The 18,643-nt window shown below is 30.4% G+C and overlaps 1 protein-coding gene across 1 annotated transcript in view; it reads right to left on the reverse strand.

Annotated features, from left to right (window-relative positions):
* mAChR-B (muscarinic acetylcholine receptor) overlaps positions 1-18,643 on the reverse strand; it is a 124,252-nt gene that overhangs the window by 76,276 nt on the left and 29,333 nt on the right. The window lies entirely within an intron of this gene.

The following is an 18,643-nucleotide window of genomic DNA, read 5'->3' on the forward strand; positions in this document are numbered from 1 at the left end:
GGAGACTCCATGACACGATTCGAAGGCAATTCGAAGGCCCCATGACACGATTCGAAGGCAATTCGGAGACTCCATGACACGATTCGAAGGCAATTCGGAGGCCCCATGATACGATTCGACGGTCACGTACCTAATATCTACCACGTACAGTAAATTCTCCCCAATTCAAGTTCAGATTGCGCAAAAATATGGACAATTTGGGAAGAAAAGATACGATTATTCGAGCCTCGCGGCTCGTTTTTATAGCTATTGACCATCGGCAACTATAAAAACGAGTCGCATGGCTGAAATAATCGTATCTCCTTTCCCCAAATTGTCCATTTTTTTGCACAATCTGAGCGCGAATTAGGGAGAATTTACTGTACTTTGTAGCTCCGCGGTATTTCTTATCTGATTCACAACCAAACAGACTATTTTATGTTGTCTTTCAAGAATTCACGTCGCGTGCCGCATCACTCGCTTGGCCGACTCCGTCAACCATTAGTATCGACGTAGCAATAAGTTACATAGGTGTAGGACTAGGACAGGGAAATTAACAGCAACCCGAAATTTGGTATTTCCGGGAGAAATTACTGTAGTTATCTCAAACGATCTCATTTCTCGATTGCGAGTGACTTTTGGGACACCCTGTATGCAACAAAAATATCCGAAAAATTATGACACCTCAGACATTGCTTTAGCAATTATTTAATCATGTTTCCGTGCTCGTAACACAATATACTAAAACAACTGTACTATTTTGTTCATTGGACGTCACAGACCGCTGCGATGCAAATGCAAATTGCACGACGGTCGTCGCCAAATGACGGAACGTCGAAATAAATGGCCAATCAATTTCGAACTCGAATTTCCCCAAATTTTGTCTCGTTATAAAATCGCATTTATAACAAACCAAATTATCCGTATTTTCATCATCGCGGCCAATTAAGCGTGGACAATCGCGGAATTATATTCGAGGAAGAAACAGTCGGCGCGTATTGTATGACGACTTATTGATTGCGCATCGAACAATTACGAGTATTAACGAAATTGCTTTTCCATTAAAATAATGAATAGGAAAAGTGTTATAGATTACGTGTAATCTCGTCGGCAGGCGTGATTCGAATCGACGCTTCTTGCGCGAGTTACACTGTGGCATGCCATATGCGTATCATGCTTCACGACAGACACGATTTCATGCGCGATGTTCGTGCTCGATTGTCGGATTCTTTTTGACGTCATTAAAATCATTAGATGCCGACTAAACGAGACCGCGCTTTCTGTCACGAACGTTTTAATTCGTACTTTTCCTCGAGGAAACGCATTTGTCAGAGAACGCCTGACTTTCTCCACTTTTTCAACGTCCTTCAGATTCTGCTTTTCACAGTGGAACTTTCAATTAGATCCTCGGAGCAGGTATCGTGAACAGTTTTTGCTGCTTGTTGTGCGAAAATTCGCGAAAAGCATTCGAGAACTTCGATGTTTATGGCGTTCGATTAAGAAATAGAAGAAAGCAGCTTCATTGTTTAAAAGTAATAACATTTTTGGTTGACTTTTCCCGTAGTTTTTTATTCGACTATCATGAAATATGTTATATCTTCTGTTAATAACTTTATTCAATAATTTAAACAGAATATTCTTACTTTCTAAACACTAAATATAATAAATATTAGTAAGACGTCTCATTTCTTGAATAAAATTGTTTACAAATAAATTTTTTTTAATAATTAATATAACAGTTATACTTTAAGTAAAATAATATAAAATTGTAAATTGTTGTTTAAATTATGATCTAACACAATTGAAAAAGTTATTAGAGAAATCTCGAGCAAAGTTCATCAAATAAATATATTATTTATGTAAATTGTTATATACCATCTAATAAAGAGAATTAAAATAATACATATATTAAATAGTAAACATTGAATTTATAATTTCTCGTTATTTATATTAATAATTTCCTACTTTTCCGGAATTTCGCGAATTTTTTCCGTTATCTTGCGAAAGAAATCCACAGTCTAATCAAAGTACGAACTATTTTCTGAGCATGTGATATTTCTGCATTTTATGGAAAAATATGCTGAATTTTATTAAAATATAAGCTAAAAATTAAATTTACAATATTGAAAGATTATATATTGCTATTTATAATATATTCGAATAAATCAATATTACACAAATTGCATTAAAATCGCATCTGCTACTATTGCACCGTACATTGCATATCAATATCCAGATTCTTGTTTTAAAGAAACTGAAAAATATGTCAAATCTAATTCACACACATTACATTATTCATTCACAGGTTATATTTTGCTATTTATAATACGTTCAATTATTGTATAATACATCAATGGTATAAAAATTGCATGAGAACGAATTTGAATAGTCAGAACATGAAATTTGCAGTATTTTTAGCTGCTGTTACAAAAATTGCATAAAGATTGTACCAAAAATTATTGCATCACAAAAAGATGTAAAGATTTGATTAATTATTTATCTAACTGTTAATCTCTTCTTTCAGTCTGAATCTAAATATACATATGAATATAGATAAACAAATATATATAAATGTACGAATACATATATATAAATATATTATTAATTTATAATAAAAAATATTATATATATTGCTACAATATAATGAATAAATATTATATATATAAATAAAATAAAAATTATAAATATATTATAATATATATTATTAATTATTTAATATATATAATTAATAGTTATATATAAATATATTATAAATATAGATAAATTTTTATATCGACAACAACAAAGAATAAATCAAATCAAACTAACAATGAAATTTCTAATATACAGTCGAATATACACGCCATGAATAGCTCACAGTATTTTGTTCAATGACGAGCATAACGAAGAGAATAATCTAATAGTGAAATTTCTAATATTCAAATTGTAATCGTGTAATACTCCGGACGAAGTAAGCAGCGCGAAGGTTGCATGAATACGTTACGCGAAGAACAATGTGCATCGCTGAAAGTATTTTTCAGCGGACGAAACCGTGTAACAAGAAAATCTTTGGTAACAAATGAGAAATGTGAATTCTTACTCAGGAATAATTCAATGCGTAAATGGAGATGCATTATTTATGAACGTAACTATGCGGGGTGAATTAGTATGCAGATTATGTTATTGTATATGTGCATTTACATGTTCGACGATACTCTCGAAGCCCTCCATTTTTAATTTCATTTTCCTATCGCGTTACGTTACATTCAAATGAAATGATAACATAGTATGCAGTACGAAGATTTTGTGCTCGTTAGGAGAAATTTGATTTCTGGATTGCATGTTCATGAAATTCGATCATGGCCACTGATTTTTTAACTCTGGTCGTTTCGTGGTAGAATGTGCATATGTTTAATCGATACATTTACCAAATAATACGAATATTGTATTATGTTCTATTCTATTATTATTTATTTTTATTATCGAATTATATTACACCCGTGCTGAATAATTATATATCATTATGTTATTAGATATTTTTAAATTATTTTATTACGTCTTATTATTATGTTATTACATACTTTATTATATTGTATTATCATATTACAATATATTTTATTATATTATTGCAACATAATTATATATTATTATAGTATATGTATGTAAATAATATATATGTATATAAATATAATAATATATTATATATTATTATTATTAGTGTATTATTACTACATAATTATATATTATTATATTGTTACATACTTCATTGTAAATTTGTATTATTTTATTATATCATATTATTATATGTTATTATATTATCTACGAATCTATATGCAAAATTTTAATTGTTTGCATCACTTGCAACAGACAGAAGCCAAACAAAAATTTCCTCAACTCTTGTAGTAATTTTAATAAATTGAAGATCTTATATATATCTTATACATATCTTAAATATTAAATTCTTTCAGGCTGCAATTTATTTTTACAAACTTCACCTACTGAATTGCTACATAAATTATCATAAGTTGTGTTTAAAACATACATTTTACTTAAAATCACACAAGCCCTTTACCAAATAAATATCTATAAACATTTTAATTAACGCTACATATGTATATGTAGCTTCTCTATCTCGTAATTAATAAACATAATTTTTACTCTGCATTAAAGTTCACAGTTTAATAATAATAAAAATAACGATACGGATATATGCTTGAATTTCACAAGAATGACTTTAGAAATGTATGAATAAAATCTTGAAATTTTTTAATAAATTTTCAGACTAGAAAATCGGTGGTTTTGTCAGTCTGATATTCGACTGGCAAAAAACTGTTCACAATACCGAAACGGAAACAAAGATTTCAGTCGCAGATTATGTGGTTTTCGCGAAACGGAACAAAAGAGCGAACCAAACGAATGCAGGAAACGCAGGAATTGTTCGGAGATCTCGAATCTTGTTTACGGGACGAGCCACAGTCCGTATCTCTCGGGGAACCTCAAAAATGTGACCGCCAACTAATTCGATGGCTCGTTTACGCTTGTCTCGTTCGTTTAGTGCCATTTGTCACGCTTCGAGAATTCTATTCCTGCTTCTGCGCAACATTTTTGCGCAATTTTTATTTTCTCAATATTATATTAGCATCAATATTCATTATCTATTTTATTCACCTACTGGCTAACCCTTTCGATGTTTACTACGAGTACACTGGTCATGTAAACGCGACGATGTTTCGTTCATCGACGAGTATACTCGTCATGACAAGGTGAAAATGTTTTATTTAGTGTCGAGAATATACGTCCCACGAGAAGCTGACAACTTTATACAATGACGAGTATACTCGTCACAGAAAGCTGACAGATTTGTTAGACGCGAGTATATACGTCATAAAATGCTCACAACTTTTTCTGACGGCTGATATACTTTTCACAAGACGATGTTTTTTTTTTGTAATGACGAGTTTACTCGTCATGAAATCGTGGCAGTTTTGTATAATGACGAGTATAGCCGTCATGAGAAGATGATACTTGTTATATCAAACTGCCTACTATATATAGTGACGAGTACACTCGTCATAAAAAGTTAATAACTTTATGAAATTACGAGTAAACTCGTCATGAAAAGCTAACAACTTTATGTAATGACGAGTAAAATCGTCATGAAAAGTTAACAACTTTATGTAATGACGAGTATACTCGTCATAAAAGCTGACCATTTTGAGTCGTCTGACCATTGAGTCTGACCATTTTAAGTCGCTGCGAATAGCTGGAAATTTTGTTTAATAATGAGTATATATATCATGAAGTGCTCAGAACTTTGTCTGACGACGAGTATATACGTCATGAAATATTGACAATTTTATGTAACGATGAATATATACGCTATGAAAAACTGCAGCGTTTTGTTCGATGACGAACATACTCGTCATGAGAAGCTGACGGTTCTTTTCTAATGACGAGTATATCCGTCATGAAAAGCTGACCATTTTGAGACATCGCGAACAGGTGACAATTCTGTTTAACAACGAATATAGGCATCATGAAATACTGACAACTTTGTCTGACGACGCGAGTATATACGTCATGAAATACTGACAATTTTATGTAACGACGAATATACACGCCATGAAAAACTGCAGTGTTTTGTTCAATGACGTGCATATTCGTCATGAAAAGATAACAACTTTCTCTCTCTCTTTAACAACGAGTATACTCGTCACGGAAAGAAAAATTACTCCATGCTATTTAAAGTAAAGTTTCTGTAAAACAAGAAACATAATCGTATAATTTTATTCGTTCATTTATTATTTATTACTATATAGCTATAGTATATACACGATTAAGCATACACAGCAAATGTATCGTTTACTCAGAAATTGAATTCATCGAGCGATGCTCTTTCAATGCTCGCCCATAGGAGTGTTTTCGACATTTTTTTGCGCGACTGTTCACCGGAAGATGGCTTGCCAAATTCTTCCGTGCACGCCGTCGGTATATTGGTGTGGACGCGCCGAATAGTTTCCGGCAGAATATCCGCAAGGCCGACATTTAATTAAAACGTAGCGAGCGGACACAGCGAGTTGTTAGCATAATAGTTTGTTTGAAATGCAACTGAGGACGAGCTATCTGAAACGCGATTGAATCGGTTTCGGGGTTCTAAAACCCGACTGATTCGGCTCACAATCGGTACGCGACTGAACTGACAAGCCTTTGGGCGATCGGCTCTATCGAACGCAAGATAGTCGCAGACTCTCAGTCTCTCTGTAATCAGTGGGAATCCGTTAAGAAATCCTGTTTTAAGATCGAGTCGATTCAATGGTATTTATTTACTCGAACGTAGGCGACGTACTTCTCTTCGTTCGAAAACTGATAAAATGGCAGCCAAATGTCATGCATGAAATTTCGTGGCGACGACGTTGCGAAGAGAACATTTCAATTTTTGAGTCCATGGTGATTTCAATCGGAAATAGAATTCGTTAAAATTTTTAGAGACATTGGAGTCTGTTACAACAGACATTTGTTTTTGCGTTTCTTATTGCTCACTGGTATGGAAGCATCGTACAAGAAATAATTCGACGGTTTGGAAAGTAGAAAACTCGTGCTTGGAAATTAGACGATGTAGACTGTTCTTCGTTCATTTCTCACGAAGTTGCAAGGAATTCAGTTCGATGAACTGAAAGTTTCCTTTTTTTCGAAAGGAAATTCTTTATAAAATAATTTAAAAGGTATAAATTTTGCTCTTTAAACGGAACCTAAGTAGACGATTTTCTTTAATTTTTCACAAAGTTGCAAAGGGTTCGATCTTGTACACTTCGATATGTTTCAGATTCGAAAAATTTTAAGAAGAGAATATTCTTTATAGGATAATTTTCTTCGAACGTAATAGAATGTTAATGAAAGACACTTAGGGATTTTGAATGTAGAAAATTCACACGTTCAATTGAAACAATGTAGACTGTTTTTCAACTGTCTTTTATAAAGTTGCAATCGATTCAATTTGCTGAACTTTATGGAGCCATTTGAATTTGTAATTATTTCAAAAAGAGGACGTGCTTTAAATGGCATTTTCTCCGAATGTAATAAAATCTCAACCAAAACAATTTAGGATTTTTTTGAAGTCGAAGACTCGCTTTTTCAATAACTATACACTATTATTCGCTCTTTCGATAACTATACACTATTTTTTGATAACATCACAGTAAGTTAAATTTTCAAGAATCTGTAAAAGAAGTTCGTGTATAAAACTTCAGACAAAACGATGGATCTTCGTTTCTTCGTCTAGTGTCTTTTTGCAGCAAACGTGTAGTCAGAAAAAGATAATGCTGCTGTGGGAAAACTACACAGTTCGCTATTCAAAACGAGTCAAGGTAGATCATTATCCAAAGTTTTCTCAACAAAGTTGCTAGAGATTAGATTTGCTAAACTTCGTAACGAAGTTCAGATGTGAAAGTGCTAACACAAGAAGCGACCTTCATTTTTCATTCAAATCACTGTGGCAAAGATATCAGGAAAAAATATAATAATTTGAGAATGAAACAAAACTAAACTAAACTTATTATTCTTCAAAATAAGCTTAGATTAATTGCTATACAGTGCTTTTCCACAATATTGCAAAAGTTTAAAAATTTCAAAGAATAAAAATTCAGATAAATTTTCGACTTTGACGGTCGCTTTTTATTGCAAAAGATTTGTTTAAAATAACACAAATTGGCTGCCTTGAAAATGCAGGCTTTGCCATTTAAGGAGAGCATAGGTTCATTGTTATACAATTTGTGTTGAGCAAGCAACAACAATTTTAATCGATCAGTGGAAAAAATACTTATTTTCTCAGTGCAGAAAAAATCTTCCCAGAAAAAAAGTTCAGAAACGTTTAAAGCAGAGGATTCAGTCTTTAAATGAAATCCAGGTAGACTTTCCTGCTTCTTTTTTCCACGAAGTTACAGCAGATTAAATATCAGTAATTTCTCACTCGAGATTTCACGGTCTTTCAATTTCATTCGTCGGCAATTGAAATACTATTTTTAGAAATTCAACAGCGTTATTGCGTTGGTAAACATTTCAAAGATTTTCGATTACTACCGACGGCCGGAACAAAGACTCCAGGATCTTCGGAAAACTCCTTATCGTTCCGAAACTTCCATATATCAGAGAGCAATGGACAGCAAAGTTACACCCCTTCGCATGAATTATGGACAGAAGATGGAAAGTTCCATTCGCCTCGAAAATATTTCAAATATTTAGTAGAAAATTCGTCCATAATTGAGGAGCATTCGACGGAGCAGCGGCAACGGTTTTAATAAATGACTATTTTCGTAGCCACGAATGTTACAGATTTAACGAAGATTATCATAAATAGCTTCACTCGTATCAATTGCATCAGTTTAACAGAATTAAAAATTTTAAAACATCTTCTCATTTTTTTAACCGTAAATTGTACTGAAACAATATTTTCAGAAGGCGTGCAACATTATTTTTATATTGCAAAATGCATTTGTGATAAAGAATGTCATAACAATCCATTACAATGTAATGAGGAAGCATCCTCTTGAAACATCCTCTTGGAGCGTGCTCTTCAATAAAGACATTTTTTTGGAAATATTGTATATCGAGAACTGATAATTTTTTTGCCATGATGTTTTCATATTTTTTTCGTAGAATTAGCAGAGGAATCGATCTGCGCAATAATAAACATTATGCATTTCCATTTAAAGAAATGCAATTAGTTGCACTTAAAAATGATCTAAGCGCCTGTGGATGTAGTGCATTTCGAGCCATTTATCTTCTTTCTTTGGCATTTTTTCGTAAATGCATTAATAACGGAGTTATAACCTGAAACAATTGCGTGGACCACCCTAGATGTATACTATTTCAAATGTGCTATAACTATTAAACAAAGAAAGATATTTGCTTTTAGTATTGGTTTCCTACGATGAATACGTGCAATTTTTATTTTGCACATAGATCTGCTGCCAGTTAAAACAATATTCCTAAGTTTTACATTTTACCTTTATTCGACCTGAAGAACCCCTCATTTCCCGGAAACACCATAATTTTGAGACACTCTGTATATGCTATATAACATATATATATTATTATTTTATTATTATATTATAATATTATGTTATATATATATATATATATATATATATATATATATATATATATATATATATATTATTATTATTATTATTATTATAATATATAATATATTAACAATTTCATTACTGTTTAACTATTAACTATTAATTATTTTATTATTTTATTCATTTCTATATTACAACATATATATATATATATATATATATATATATATATATATGTTGTAATATAAAAATATATATATAATAATAACTAATTTTAATATATTTTATTATATATTTTTTATTTTATTTTATTTATTTTTTAATATATTATTATATATATGTATTAATTATTTTATTATTTTATTCATTTTTATATTATAACATATATATATTATAATATAAAAATGAATAAAATAATAAAATAATTAATAGTTAATAGTTAAACAGTAATGAAATTGTTAATTTTATAAAACAAAACCGTCTTTTTAATCCACTATTTTAACAGCGATACTTATTTGGTATTTGACGAGTATACTCGTCATCGCTTGATTCTTGCGACACATATAGGTGTACGCTCTGAAATGGAGGCGCCACAACTAACTAGTTAAGCAATAGTCAATCGAGCAATACGAGCGATACGTGTGTAAAGATTCCACATTTTGTCATCATATTTACGTCAAAAGGAAAATAGTAGAAAATTAATTGTTGCCGCGTACGCTCCACTTCGTGCCAAACAACTTTAGCTCGAAACATTTATTCATAAAACATGTTGGTCACAAGAAAAATTCAGGTGAACGAGTTAAAAAAGGTCCCACCCCGTATAATCGGAAAGCTCCGAAAATTTCGCGTGGGAATAGCGAACGGTGAAATCACTGATTCGCGAAACGGAGATCACGTCAGCTAATTCCGGAAGCCAGAAATCCGTCGCAGGGTTAAGATGATCAAGACCGGCCGTTCCCAGAAATTTCCGACAGGTCAGCCGGCGCCGCGCGAGCCAGAGGAATTGTGTAGACCGGCCCGGCCCCTCTTCCACGTTCCATTTTCATTATCTCTCTTTCGTTTCGCATCGTCTGCCCACAGAGAGAGGACCGCGGCGACACATGTCACGGAAGCTTGTTTAACCTTACCACCGAACGACCGCGACCCGACTCCGACGTCGCGATGATCTACACGCGGACGGGAAAAAATCCTGGAGCGGATGTGACAACTGCCGACGACGATAAGACATGCGACCAGCGACGTCCGCGACGTTTCCGGTCCACCGTTCACGTAGAATCGGCCACGAAATGCCGAAGGGCGAGCCACGAGATAAGGGATGATGATAACGAGGTGGAACGACGTCCTTGCGGAATTTTGGGAGTCGACGACGGTGCAAAAAGAAATTGCTGTCGAAGCTCTTCTGACGGGTGTTCCAGTTCTGTATTATTTTGTGTTAGGTTCCTGTTCGGTTAGCAATATGCAATTTTGCGACTTTTTATTTTTTTTGATACATGAAAACCTTTGTTGTTGTAGGTTTTAAATATTTGCATTTTATTTTTGTAATTTTAGAGACACACTGATGATTTTTAATTATAGCGTAATATATTTTATTATAATATACCATATCATTCTATATTATAATATACTATACTACAATATACTATATTATAATATTACTGTAGTACAGTCTATACATATACAGCGTACTATATTGTAATATAAAATAAGTACACGTAGAATATACCATATTATGATCTATAATATAGTACACTATATTTGATATGCTACATTATAATATTCTATATTATAGTACACTCTTTATACGCCATACTATATTGTAGTATACAATAAGTACACATAGAATATACTACATTATAATATTCTATATTAAAGTACACTCTATATACGTCATATAATTTACTATATATTTAATATTCTATATTATAATATACTATACTATAATATACTATATTATAATATTACTGTAGTACAGTCTATTACATATACACCGTACTATATTGTAATATACAATAAGTACACGTAGAATATACCATTTTATTATCTATATTATAGTACACTATATTTGATGTGCTACATTATAATATTCTATATTAAAGTACACTCTATATACGCCATACTATATTGTAATATACAATAAGTACACATAGAATATATTACATTATAATATTCCATATTATAGTATACTTATATGAATAATACATAATACTATATTCAACTGTGTACCACATTTTAATATTCTTTATTATAATATACTATATTAATATACTATATTTAATTTGCAATATTGTACTGTAATATATGATAATATTATACAATATATTGCATCATACTATATGCAACATATTGTACTGTAATATGCTGTATACTACTACACTATATTACCATCGTACTATATTATAGTACTATATAGTACTATACTATAGTACTATATTATAATATTCTTTATTTTATAGTATACTATATTTAATATGCTACATTATAATACTCTATTACACAGTATATATTTATAATGTGTGTACAATATTGCACTATACCATACTATATTTTATACACGTATATAATGTTATGCTATGGTGTATTGTACTATATTAAAATTTTCTATAATCTAGTATGCTATATATTTAATACATTACAATATAATATCCTATATAATAGTATACTGTATGTATAGTACATACACTAAATTGTGTAATGTACTTTGAATATAATATACTACATGATAGTATACAATATATATAATATGCCAATTATAGCAGAAATTAATTGCACAAATTTTGAATGGTTACTAAAATATGAGCAGTTCTTTGTTTTATATGTAATATTACCTAAAATCGACGTAATTTTTAGAATAATTTTGTAATCAAGGATCTTCTGATCAACGAAACAATTTGAAAATGGTTGTCACATTAAAAAATGTCAATAATACATTGGCAGCCTACTTGAACGGTGAAATAAAAACTAAAAATTTAGATAAAAATTGTTCCAGAAAGGAGAGGAAGTTCCTATTCGATTCCTGCTCTTCACAATCGGTGCGGACAATTTTTATTTAGCATAAAGACCCGCAATCTGGTAATTATACAGAGTGTTCCTCTTGAAGCAGGTGACCTAATTATCTTCTCTACCTGTAACAGCACGAGGAACGATTCCTGTGCGATATACAAATGGTTTCGAGACGTGGAGATCAGGCAAAACAAAAATTTTTCTAAACATCTCATTCTTTGTGAACACATTCAACTGTTCGTTATGGTTCGATCTTCAAACGACATTGAACTGTTCAATATTTAATGGCGATAAATGTAGTAGATCTTTCCGAGTTAACAAACGTTTTGGCGACTTTTAGCGAAATTTTTGAGTTTGAACGATCAATTCGACGGTGTCACTTCAAATTAAAAAAATATTTAAACATGTTTGAACATTCGCAATGTTCAAAAAAGGTATTTGGTGACAGTTATGAATAAATAAACGTGAATATTATTCCATAAATCATGATGAATTAATTTATAATTTTTGAATTTAAACGATCAATAAAACATCTTCGACGGTGCCCCTTTAAATTAAAAAATTATTTAAACATATTTGAACGTTTATAATGTTAAAAAAAAATATTTGGTGACAGTTATGAATAAATACGCGTGGATATTATTCCATAAGTCTTGATGAATTAATTTATAATTCTTGAATTCGAACGTTCAATAAAATATCTTCGTCGGTGTCTTTCTGAATGAAAAAATTACTTAAACACGTTCAAAAGGTTTGTCACATCTTAAACAAATGTTCAGTGACAGTTTTCAATTAATAAACGTGATATTTAGCGACAATTTTACAATGATCACCCTGACATTTAGCGAGGGTTTCTGCATTAATAAACGCGATATTCGGCGGGAGGGTAAACAGCTCGGAATTTTTCGGCGAAATCAATAATCTTCGACGGTCGATCAGTGGGCGGATAATTAAATAATGGGACGCGCTAATTACTGGCGCGGGCCCCGAAATTGATTGATCGAAACAGTGGAAACACCGATGATGCAAGCTTGTCAGAAGGCATTCGCCCCGTCCTCGATCAAATACAGGGCCGAGCTAAGGAGGAAAGATTCTGATTAATCGCTGGGAATCTTATTAAAGCCGGCAGGAAGGGAAAAGGCGGCCCCGGCCAGGTTTATCGGCTGTTTTTCCCCGTGAGAGAAAATATAATTGTGCAGTTATATATCGATCGAATTCCAAACTGCAGCGACTTCCATCTCCGCCGGCGGGGGATATTCAATCAGCTGACTGGAAGTGGCAACTTCCCAGCTGCTAACCAAATAATCAACACTTCTTTTTTGCCGGGCGTGTGAAAGAAAATATCGCGGCGCGGAAGCATCTTGTCTGGAAAGCGACGACGAGGAAAGAAATTGTTCTCGTGAAGCCGCTAGTGACTGCGAAAATGTACACGTCGTTAATGATTATTTTCGTGAAATAATGCCACTTTGTGATTGATGCAACGCAATTGATAATGCAACTGCGAAGGAATAATTATTTTCGGAGAATAAAACGACTTTGCAACAGGTATAACGACATTAATAATGTTACGTATGTAGACATAAGAATAATTATATTCTCAAAATGATATTATTTCGTAATGACGCCATTACTAATATTCCGTATAAGAATAATCATATTTATAAAATAATGTTCCATGTACGCATAATTGTTTTTATATTTTCAATACAGAACATTATATTTATTACTGATATTATTATAATAAATATATTATACCTATATGTAATGAGATGTAGTTACCATAATGCTATATTATAGTACAGTTTAAACTATATAGTATGTATTATTGTATAACTCCATTAATAATAATGAATAATAATCCTACTTATAAAATAATATCACATGTACGTGTAATTGTTTTTATATTTTCAATACAGAACATTATATTTATTACAAAGTGATATCATTACTATAAATATATTATACCTATATGTGTAATGTGATATATCTACTATAATACAATATTATAATGCAATGATATTATACAGTATATATTATCGTATAACTCCATTAATAATATTCCGTATAAGAGTAATTATATTTGCAGAATAATATTACACATGTAAGTATAATTATATTTACACTTTGGAACGTCTCCCAACGTTTGTCATAGATTTTTTTAAAAATTACATTACAGAATATTACATTTATCACAAAGTGATATTATTATATAAATAATAATAAATAATAATATAAATATTATATATATTCCGTATGTAGTACATATTCTGATTTATTGAAAAATATGATTGAATTGAGATTACGGTAAATTAAGAAATATACTCTATTCTAAATTTTTTAATTTAAAATCGTTAAAAAATAATAATATTGAATATGTAAAAATATATGAAAACAGAAATGTCGTTGAATGGAAATAATTGCGTACGACATAGTAAAATACAGAATAAGAAATAAAATGGAAAATAAAGTACTAAATATTATAGAATGTTTACAATAAATCAAATAAGTTATCGTAAATTTTAAATATGCACTGTTACCAAATACGTGGACGGTTTTGTTTTTATTTGCACAACAATAGGTACCGTTCAATAACGGTAGAGATTTTCAATACTCGTGTTCTCTTGCTAACATTTTATTGCTGGCCTACATATCTAACTAGAGTTTTGACCACCCGTCCGACGTTCAAAATGAGCACCATTTCGTACTCAAATATCGATCACTCGATTACTATCTCGCTGCTCGACTTAGAACTTATGGCATCGATTATACCATTAACCGATTAGATATAGCACGATAATTGCTTCATCGAATATTGTTATATGCGTACCAGCGAACAGTCGGTACACAGATAACGGAATTCTTCATGGAGATACCTATTTCGTCCTCCTAAATCGAAAAATTACTATTAGAAACTCGATAAGATCATTCGCAACCTCAGAAATAAAAAATTCTTATTCAACGGTCGATACAATTAAAGTAGTTCACTGTATATTATTGTTGATGTATATTCATTGATGATTGCAAAAAGATGGTTTCATCGATTTATTAATCGTTTTATTTAATTATTATTTGTGAATTAATTATTGTCATCTATATTTGTGTATTAACTTATTTCATTATTACTTAATGAATGAATGAATTAATTTATTTAATTATTATTTGTGAATTTATTAATTTAATTTATAATCATGGATTAATTTGTTTCGTTATTATTTGTGAATTAATTTCTTTAATTATTATTCGTGAATAAATGTATTTAATTTATATTTATGAATTTATTTATTTCATTATTATTTGTGAATTAATTGCTTTAATTATTATTCGTGAATAAATGTATTTAATTTATATTTATGAATTTATTTATTTCATTATTATTTGTGAATTAATTTCTTTAATTATTATTCGTGAATAAATGTATTTAATTTATATTTATGAATTTATTTATTTCATTATTATTTGTGAATTAATTGCTTTAATTATTATTCGTGAATAAATGTATTTAATTTATATTTATGAATTTATTTATTTCATTATTATTTGTGAATTAATTTCTTTAATTATTATTCGTGAATAAATGTATTTAATTTATATTTATGAATTTATTTATTTCATTATTATTTGTGAATTAATTTCTTTAATTATTATTCGTGAATAAATGTATTTAATTTATATTTATGAATTTATTTATTTCATTATTATTTGTGAATTAATTGCTTTAATTATTATTCGTGAATAAATGTATTTAATTTATATTTATGAATTTATTTATTTCATTATTATTTGTGAATTAATTTCTTTAATTATTATTCGTGAATAAATGTGTATTTAATTTATATTTATGAATTTATTTATTTCACTATTATTTGTGAATTAATTTCTTTAATTATTATTCGTGATATAATATCTTTAGTTATTATTTCTTATCCTTAGCTATCGCCAATATGGAAAAATGTTTCGAACAAAAATTGCGCGGTTTCGAGGAGCACATAATTTGATCTAAGTACCTGTTTCTATGTGAAGTCGCCATAGAGGACGTATGAAGGTCAAGTATTCCTTTCAACGAAATCGTATATTTTCGAATGCACTGGTCGATACAGCTCGCAATTCTTTACAAAAAAGTACTAAGCCACTCATGGTTAAAAATCAATAGTTAAGGAGTTTTTTTTTGGTTGATTTAAAGGGTAGTTCACTTCGACTGTCTACAAATGTTCTATGTTTTCGGAGTTTTTTTAATGATAAATAATGTGTGAGAAAAATTTCGGATTTTTACAATGACATTAATATAACTTCTGGCTTTATTTTCAATTTTTTTCATAACGAAATGATAAAAGATGTCAGAGCGATTGGCTGTATTAAATACAGCTTTTTATTGCTACATTGTAGAAAAGTAACTCGAAACTCGAATTAAAAAAATCGCTTCTTGTGTTAAAAATTTGAAAACAATTCCAATAATATTTGACAAAATATTATTATTAAACAAAATCCTTAAAGTGTACATCTTTGCAATTACCATACGACTATTAGCAACATTTCATTAAAAATTGTAAACTGCAGTAAAAAATATATGATCCAGCAAAATAATTTTGACCCTCGTACGCCCTCTGCGAAAATCTGATTTCCATCGAAATCATTCGTTTGTAGCGGACTATTAATTGCGATTATGCCTCTCAATTTCAGCTTAATGATGTAATAAATGAAATCATTTCGTTCGAAATGAAGATGAAAATTGTTTAATTAACGGTTTCAAATATATATATTCTACAATAAACCGAGATAACGCGAGCCCGAAAGAATGTAGGTTAATTAACTTAGCCCCCCGTAGATTTCAGAGAATCAAACTTTGATCTTTCGGTTTCCGGCGGGGAGCTCCCTCTATTAAACCAGCCGGACCAATGACGGTTCTCTCTTGATTCGCGCGGGCCACAACAATGGCTGTCATCTTCCGCCGGCCATGCGGTTTTCTCATTAAAACCACTTCCTAAAAATTTCCATCGTTTCCTGCACACTCTGTTCTTCATTTCATTTAGGTATACTATCGTGATTCGCCCGCGAAACCATTCTTCAAGAGCCACGTCTTCCAATTAATTGAGGGAGCACGGAAATTTGTTTTATCCGATTTAATTATACCGTATGCAAAGCTGCTGCAATAATTCTTCACAGTTTTTGACAGAATTTAATATTGCCGTAATGTTTGATTTTAGCGCACTGAATAATAATAATAATAATAACTTGACGATCATTTTTCACCGTTTCCCTTTTAGTTTTGGACAGTTTAAAAAGACAAATTTAGTTCTGAGATTTTTTTAACAGTTTTTCTGTTAGTGGTAAATATGTTGAAAGTTGAAGTTTTATATATTGTTTAGTATATGAACGGTATATATTATAATGAACATATTATACGAATGAACTACGTATAATAATAAACAAATTATATGAACAAAGAACATATTATACTAAACAAATTGTATGAACAAACAACATATTATACTAAACAAATTGTATGAACGAACAACATATTATACTAAACAAATTGTATGAACAAACAACATATTATACTAAACAAATTATATGAACAAACAACATATTATATTGGACAAATTGTATGAACAAACAACATATTATGGTACACAAATTATATGAACAAACAACATACTATACTGAATAAATTATATGAACAAGCAACATATTTTATTAAACATTGTACGTGATTGAACAATGTATTATACTAGACAATTAATGTTTACGGACAATGTATTATACTGAACAATGTATATAAAGCGTTAGAAAATTATGTTACTTCTGGGAAATGAGGGGTTCCTGAGGTCATTTGAAGTAACTTTTTCCTTAGCGAAAATGCAATCCGCGGCTTTGTTTACGAGTTATTAATGAAAAACACCGACCAATGAGAAGCGAGCTCGGCTGACGCGAGCCAATGAGTGGCCGAAGCCCAGTTCCGCTCATTGGCTCGGCCACCTCGAGCCAGCCGAGCTCGCCTCTTATTGGTCACTGTTTTTCGTTAATAACTCGTAAACAAAGGCGCGGATTGAATTTTCGCTAAGGAAAAAATTGCTTCAAATGACTTCAGGAATCCCGCATCTCCCGGAAGTAACATAATTTTGAGACATCCTCTATATGTATGAACAATGTATTGTATTAAACATAGTATATGGTTACATAGTTGTTTAAATTACATAATTTACCATGTTTTATACGACACGCATTTTATGAATTAACACGATACTATACTAAACAAAGTGGATGGTTAAATACACTATTATGTTACACAAATTACATAAATGAACAATATTGTATACTAAAGAAATTACACAAATACGTTTATATGTATCACATATATATTATACATATTTTTATACTCATAAAATACTCTCTAAATAATTATTTTTTTCAAAAATTTTTAATATGATTAATATTTTTTCTTTAAATGAAATATTATTTCCAATTTTTTATCCCCATAAAAAATTTCAATAGTTTAAAAAGTAAATTAAATTTAATCTAACATCCAATTTATAACTAATTTAAAAAATTAAAATATAATTAACTAATGATACATTTTTAAATTATTTATTAATATATAAATATTTAAC

The sequence above is a fragment of the Megalopta genalis genome, chromosome 5 (genome assembly GCF_051020955.1).
Source record: "Megalopta genalis isolate 19385.01 chromosome 5, iyMegGena1_principal, whole genome shotgun sequence".
Lineage (NCBI taxonomy): Eukaryota > Metazoa > Arthropoda > Insecta > Hymenoptera > Halictidae > Megalopta > Megalopta genalis.